A 7,808-nucleotide genomic window follows, 5' to 3' on the forward strand; every position below is an offset into this window, starting at 1 on the left:
GGGTGGCAGGTGTGTGCAGAGAGAAGGAGCTCCTGTCAGCTCTCTCAGCGACCATCTCTCACGAGGACTGGCTCCAGGCTCGCGGGGCCTCGCAAGGCGTCATTCACCTATTCAGAGCGCGCTGCCTCCGTGAAGCCATCACGATACAGTCACTGCCCACCAGGCATGTCCACTTCCCACCTCAGATTCCAAAGCATGGAACTTTGGGGATAAACCTTTCATTGCTAACAGAAATGCCTGCGACTAGGTGACTTATAAAGATGGGAGTTTATCAGCTCACAATTCCGGCAGCTGGGAAGCCCAAGGGTACAGGCCTGGCATCAGGCCGGCCTCCGACATGGCTGACAGAAGCGCAGAGGGTGGCAGGTGTGTGCAGAGAGAAGGAGCTTCTGTCAGCTCTCTCAGCAACCATCTCTCAGGCTCCAGGCTCGCGGGGCCTCGCAAGGCCTCATTCATCTATTCAGAGCGCGCTGCCTCCGTGAAGCGATCACGATACAGTCACTGCCCACCAGGCATGTCCACTTCCGACCTCAGATTCCAAAGCATGGAACTTTGGGGATAAACCGTCCTCTAGGGGCTGGCAGGTTACAAGGTGGCTAAGGGACTGGACTCTCACATGGCCGACTGTGGTTTGAGTCCTGGACCCGGCAGCTTGCTTTCTCACTTTTCCTCTCTCTCTCTCTCTCTCTCTCTCTCTCACTCTCACTCTGTCACTCTCTGGTCAAATTCAAATAAATAAATAAAAGTTAAATAAAAGAATTCTTAACAACAACAACAAAAAAACATCATCTAAACCAAAGCAGCCAGGGAAAAGGGCAAGCGTGTGGAAGGCTTCCAACAGCCCTCCAAATGCTATTCCCAAACATGCATGCGTGCATGCACACACACACACTCACACACACACTCACACACACACACATGAACAGAAAGAGTAACAGTAGTCGCTCACAGTTCCTGAGCACTTCTGTGACTATTTGCCAAGTTCTTACTGAATTGCTCACGACAAATCTATAAAGATGTAACATTTTTATCTGCCACTTAGCACAGTACAGAGGACAGAGCTGATCCTCAGTAAATTTAGAAAAAGCAATTAGAGGTGAAGAAGTGGCCCAGAGAGGTTAGGCAACCCACCCAGTGTACAGCCGAGCCGGCAGGGCTGAGGCCCAATCTGCTGGCTTAACCACTGCTTGGTGCGACTTCCCAGACCAGGTCAGGCTGCAGGTGTGAGGGAACGCACGCACGGTGAAGAGAAGCTCCCCGCTCTGTGTTAGAGACGGCTGGTGCCTAAAAATCCACTAGCGCCCCTAAACCAGGGGTCCTGCTTGGCCAGGCCCCTTCACCATTCCGAAGAGTCCTGGATAAGCCGTGGGTGCCTCTCAGAGCAGGGGCATGGCTCCAGCATCCACAACCAGCAGAGAGGCAGGAGAGAGGGAGCTCTATTTGCTGAAGGCTTCTCCAGACGTTTCCTCATTAGCATTTCTTCTGGAAGAATCTGAGCAATCGCTCTAAGTGAAGTATCTAGCTTGGCAGAAACCTTTCCTTTCCTTTTTTATTTCTTAAATAAATAATTTTTTAAAAAAAGGTGGAGTGGACTTGAGGTGAGGTTTTCCAATCCCCCGGCTCAGTGGTTGAGAGAAGATGGGACACAAGACAGAGAGGGTGTGACTGTGCAGGAGGAAACCCCCAGCCCTTGCTGGGGAGAGGAGGAGAGAAACAATCCTCCCTGACTAATCCCAGACCCCCTGGCTGCCCCTGCTGACATGTGATAGATGCTTCCTGTGAAAATGTTTACCCAGGAGCAAATTCATCATGCTTCCCCTTCCTACCACCACAGTGGGGAGACAGGCTCCCCCGTCCCATAAATTCCAGCAAATGTTCCTGCTCACCACCCCACCTCCCCGGTGCCCACGGTGTGAGACGGAGGTGGCAGACACAGACAAGGCTGTGACAGGTACACGCCCAGGAGGTCACGTCTGCAGAAGGTCAGGTCTGTCTGTGTTTGTCACTTTTATCTCCTGCTTTGTCCTCATTTCTTTTACATTAAGTTGCCATCTGTCCTTGATTTATCCCGAAAGCCCTAAAGGAGCCATTAGGAACGGAACCCTTTTCAGATTTCCCTCCTTTAAAGACGGGAGGCCAGGAGAGCACATGTGACGGACGGATCTGGCAGACGGTCACAGCAGATCTTAAATCTTGGGAGCAGAGGCGTCCGTGGCCTGGAAAAACCATTTGTTTCCCCAACAGGCAGGGTCTCTGGGTTCCCATCTCAGTCCTGCTGCTGTCTTGTCAGGGGACTTGGCCTGATGTATTGAGGAGGGCCTGGAATCAGGCGCTAGAGCTGCTGGTTCGGTCCTAGTGCCCACCCAAACGCTATGTGAATGGGAGCAGGTTCCAGAGTGTCTCTGACCCTTTCTCACCTGCGAAGCAGGCAGGATGCTTCCTGCAATACAACGTCCTGGACGGGTCACATGAGGGAGTGCACATACGAATGCTCTGAAGGAGTAAAGTAACCCACAGTTGCTGGTTTTATTTTTATTTATTTACCTTAAGAGAGTTTTTATTTTATTTATTTATTTATATTTATTTATTCACATGCCCGGCATGTTTTAAGCCACCGATCTGGGACTCGAACTGCAGTCAACTACGTGGGAGTTCAACAACATAACCATTATGTCATCTGCTGGTCCCAAGTTGCTGGTTTTATTAAACCAAGGAGCTTTATCAAGTTCTCCACCTATAAAATGAGTATAATAACCTCTGTGTCTCACTTTCCTGGACGTCAGAAGGATAGAAGAGATAATAATTCTGAAAGTGCTGAAGATCTTCCAGTAATTATTTATTTCACCCACATCTAAGCAATCAGAAAATGAAAAACACCCCCAAACTTGTTTCAGTTTGAAGCAATGACTTCCCAGGCCAACAATAACACCCTAAGGCAAAGCCCCAAAGAATAAACTATATAACCTTTAAAGTATTCCATTCTCATTCTCCGGAAAGTTCTCACTACATGGTGGGACCATGGCTTGAACACCTCTTTGCTGGAAGCAGCCCAGTTCCCGGTCGCAGTTCCATAAAGTGTAACTCACAGAGCGTGTGTCTCAGAAGCGAGCAGCAGCTCATTTAAACATTCAGAGTTTTGAGATGTAATGAATCTTTTTTTTTTTTCCTCCCTGTAGAGTGTGTGTGCTCCCCGGAGAGAGACAGAGAGAAAGTGAGAAATCTCCCTCCAGGGGAGGCCACACCACAGTCCCTTCTCCTCCGTCCTCCTCTGGATTTCCGACACGCACGCACAGGCACCCAGCATGTTTTCTGGGACAGACTGCACCGTTGGCCGTGTGGGATTCAGCTACCTTTGCCTCCACGTCACCCGCTGGCCCCAGAGAAAGTGTATTATGACAAGCTCTAAGGTGACTCCCCCGCGTGCTAAAATGAGAACCACTGCCCCAGAAGCCTCACAACAGAAGAGTCACAGAAGCCTCCAGCCTGCGTGTCCGTAGGCAGCCGAACACTGGGCCCCTCCAAAGAAGAGACTTGGGTGCACAGAAATCTATTGGCGCCCTGTGACCCAGGCCACTAAAACGCCACCTCCACGGCTCTGATTCTAGAAAAGGGGGAGAGCTCAACCCTGGAGGCAGCGCCTTAAGACGGGTCCAGACCACAGCAGAAGGTAGCCAGGAAACCCAGCTGATGTGTGGTGACTGTGCCCTGACTGGGGTCGGGGGCAGGTGGCAGCAGAGACCAGGTTTCCAGGCAGCTGACCCCAGTCACAGGGACAATGTTGGCCTTGTGGCACAGTGGTGACATGCTGCCCAAGGGAAGCTGCACCACACAGAGCAGCTGCCGTTGGAAGCTCAGGCCCAGTCGGCCTGAAACCCCCAGGCGCCGCCGACATGAGTGCCCGAGATCTATGGACTGGAGGGTGGGAGGAAGGGGACTGTGGGGAGACGAGTCCCCACGCAGGGAGCTTCTCTCTCTCTCTCTCTCTCTCTAACACACACATAGCCGCACACACACATGCACACTATCATAAGTAAAGAAAAAAGATTTTTTTTAAAGGAGACACAGAAGGCAGGTCATTACAGATTTGGGGGATGCAAGAGTTCTCTTAATGACTTGGCTATTTCATTTTAATAAGTATAGAGTTTCTTCTGAGTTTGAGGGACAACCAGTTTTAGGGGCCTCCAAAGCGACTGATGCATTTTCAAGTGCCAGCTGACCCACGGTCAGCACATGGTTGACGGGACCCCGGGACACATTGCAGATATGCGCAGAGAGGCTGGCCTCTCTTACTGTTCAAGATGACCTGGACTTCAGGCCACAGTTATTCTTGGCTGCAGCTTCGAGTCAGCCGACAGGAGTGAGGTAAGCGCCTGCGAATGGATACACTCCAGATCCACCATGGGTGTGGCCACCACGTCCCCTGTGAGGAAGACAGATACACTTCTACCTCCATTTCCAGGGGAACACACTGAGGCGCGGAGAGGTTGGACTCAGGTCCCAAGTCACCCATGTGTAAGATGCATGAATGCTTCCTCGGGTCTCCTGCTTCGAATTTTCTTCTATCGCAACTTCCCTATTAAAAACAAATGGCTTTCGAGGTATACCTGCAGGCGTTTTCCTCTGTACCTTGAAACTCCGCTGGGCTCTTCTTCTGCTTAGTTACAGGCATTCTTATTTTATATTTGGGATTCAGTTAGAGTGACCGACCTCATGGTTTCTTCAGCCCCGTCCTGGGGTGAGCACTCCACGTCGCACTTCCCAGGCAGACGGAGACGCTGGTCACCTTTCCAGGAACTCGGACTCTTCCTCCCGGTGTGTCTCCAGTGGCACAGGTTCCCGTGCTTCCAGCCGAGCTCTGCCTCCCTCCCCCGTACCCTCTGCTTCCCCAAGAAGTCACTCTCCGGAGCAAATGTGACACTGAAGAACCAGTCCCCATCCAGCTACACACTTCGGGGGGTTTCTGACGCAAGTGGACATGCTAGCCACGTCAGAGAACGCACACAGAAAGTCAGTGGCATTAAACGGATCAGAACCACTTTCCGAGTGGCCCTTAAACAAGCATCTGCCTTACCGAGCTGAGCACTGGTGCTAGGAGGGAGAACATCGTGTGAGACACAGATACTGCGGTCTACATTTCATTTAGACAATGAAGACACACTCAGCGTTATGTGCAGTCACCATTAGGCCCCCGAGAGCAGCCAACCTGGGGTAAATTCTGGCGCTGCCACTTAGTAGCTACGTGACTTCAGGGAAGTGGCCTAACGTCTCTGTACCTCAGTTTCCTCATCCGTGAGAGGGAAATAATGCCACTCTCCACCTCACAGAGGTCGTGTGAGAATGAACACATGTCGGTTGTGAGAAATGGCAGGCAGCAAATGTTAGCTGCAATCCATTGCCCGTACCCTGCTGCACGGCCAAAGCCAGCGTTGCATGCTCACCACCCAGAGCCAGCCGAGGGCTCCAGGGGACTCACTTCCCCCGCCAATCGGAGCAGGTAAAAGGGAGGCTGGAGGACAGTTGCTGTCTCCAGCGGAATGTACTCTTCCTTCCTTTCATTTTGAAAGGCACTGTGTCCTCACGCACTCTCACGGCCTTTACTCTCATGACCCGGGATTCCGAAAACAAACAGCAACAGCCAGCCGTCCCATCAGCTGCCCCTCACGTCCGCGCGGTGCCTTACGTACAGCTACCCACTTTCACAGGTCACCCCACATCTGCACGAAACACTTCCCCTTAGGAACCACGTTTCTGCCGCCCATGTTACCAACTAAGACTTACTATTTTTTTAAAGAATTATTTTATTTAGCCTTTATTTATTGATTTATTTCAACTTGACCAGAGAGGACGGAGTGAGAGAGAGAAAGAGAGAGAAAAGGTGAGAAAGTGAGAAAGCAAGCCGCCAGGTCTGGGACTTGAACCGTAGTCAGCCATCTGGAGGTCCAGCACCCTTAACCATTATGCCACCTGCCGGCCCCTAAGATTTACTAGTGAGTATCTACCATGTACTGCTTGCTAAGCTAGGTGCTGTGGCAGATAGAACAGAGCGTAAGAAATGGAAAGAGCTGATCGACTCGATGCATTTACATTTATTTGGGGGCAAACTGTCAGCATGTAAAATGGTATGTGTACCAAGTGCCCAAAGATCTGGGTATTCACTGAGGCCAAGAGAAGACAGAGCCACCGTGGGCTGGGGCGATCAAGATGGGAAGAAGAGGCCCAGCCGTGAAGGCATATATGTCCTGGTACTCTGCAGTGCTGGAGGCCAGGTGGAGGATCCGGGTCCTCAACTGACCTGCGCACACTGGGCACGTGCCCACGGCCAGCTGGCGGAAGCTTGGGGGAGAATCCTGGAGTGGGACCCCATTGTCTTTTTCTCTCTGTCTCTCTCTTATGGAAGAGATAAATACACTTTAAAAAGGAAGGGAGGGAGGGAGGGTGGAGGAGGAGAGGGAGGGGAGGAACAGGAATACGCTGGCATTTGTCGGGAGCACCTTGCTCCATTCTCTGTGAGAGACTGCCCGAGTGCCGCCCGCGACCCTCCAACCTTAGGCTATGTGGAAGCTCCAGGCAACCTCCAGTCTCCTGTATCCACGTCGCCGGAACCAAGGGCCATGTGTGGGAAAATGGACATCCCATGGGGACCAGCCTGTGGCTGACAGCAGAGGCCTAGAGGACTGGGTGCTTAAATACTTTAGCCCTTCTCGCCCCTCAGGAGAGAGCGTTTTTTGGGGGTTTTTTTGTTTGTTTGTTTTTTTAAGAGGTATTTTATTTAACTTTATTTATTTATTTATACTTTGGCCAGTGAGGGACAGAGTGAAAGAGAGAGAGAGAGAGAGAAAAGTGAGAAAGCAAGCCACCAGGTCCAGGACTCGAACCACAATCAGCCATGTGGGAGTCCAGCGCCATTAACCACCACATCACCTGCTGACCCCAGAGAGATGATTTTCTGAAGTATTCATTATTCTTCCACGTTGGTCTATATATCTGGTCTATGTAGATAATCCTTGGTTTGAGCTATATGTGGATACACAGGGTCTCTGACTGGGTCCTGTCACACCGTGATCCTCCCCCAACCCCCGGCATCCAATGAGCCAACATCACAGAGTGCCTGGTGTGCCCAGGTCAGACGGGGTCCTGAGCTCCTCTACGGCCCGGCGTGTGGCTCCGGCACCACGCCGCTGTGCCCTGCCACCTGGGCCACAACGGCTGGGTCAGGAAGGGTCATTTTCGAGGAGTGCATTTACACCTTTCCAAGAGTTTTCCCTCCAGTGGCCCACGTGGGTAGCTGGCTTGACAAGGAGCCCCTTGCTGGTGCCCGTCCTTGCCTGATGTCTGCCCACTGCTCTACCTGTAGGCCCTTCCTGTCCCGATGAACCATCTGCACTCACAGCCTTGTCCTAGGATCTGCCTCTGGCCAGACCCATACCGAGACCTCCTCCTCTTCCCAGATATCTGGTCTGAAGTCCCAGAGCAAGGATGGGGCAGAACCCACGTCCCTCTGACTGTATGAGCATGCCTGTCCTGTCAGTGTGCTGAGAGAATGACAGATAGAAACACGATGCTTAATCACAGGGACACCACCCACGCCCATGCCCACCCTCAACCCACTCCAGGAAACTGGGTACTTCCCCCTCATCAGGGCTCAAAAATACGGCAGTGCACTGGTCCCGCCTTGATTCCTCACTGATTCTCATTGATTTTGATTCCCTTCTACGTGTCTTAGGCCCAGCTGTCCCTGTGAATTATAGACAGGGCGACAGTCACAGGGGAGAGAAGCGACCATGCAGAACCCTGCACTCCATACGTGA

Source organism: Tupaia chinensis, unplaced genomic scaffold (assembly GCF_000334495.1).
Source record: "Tupaia chinensis unplaced genomic scaffold, TupChi_1.0 Scaffold149658_1, whole genome shotgun sequence".
NCBI lineage: Eukaryota > Metazoa > Chordata > Mammalia > Scandentia > Tupaiidae > Tupaia > Tupaia belangeri.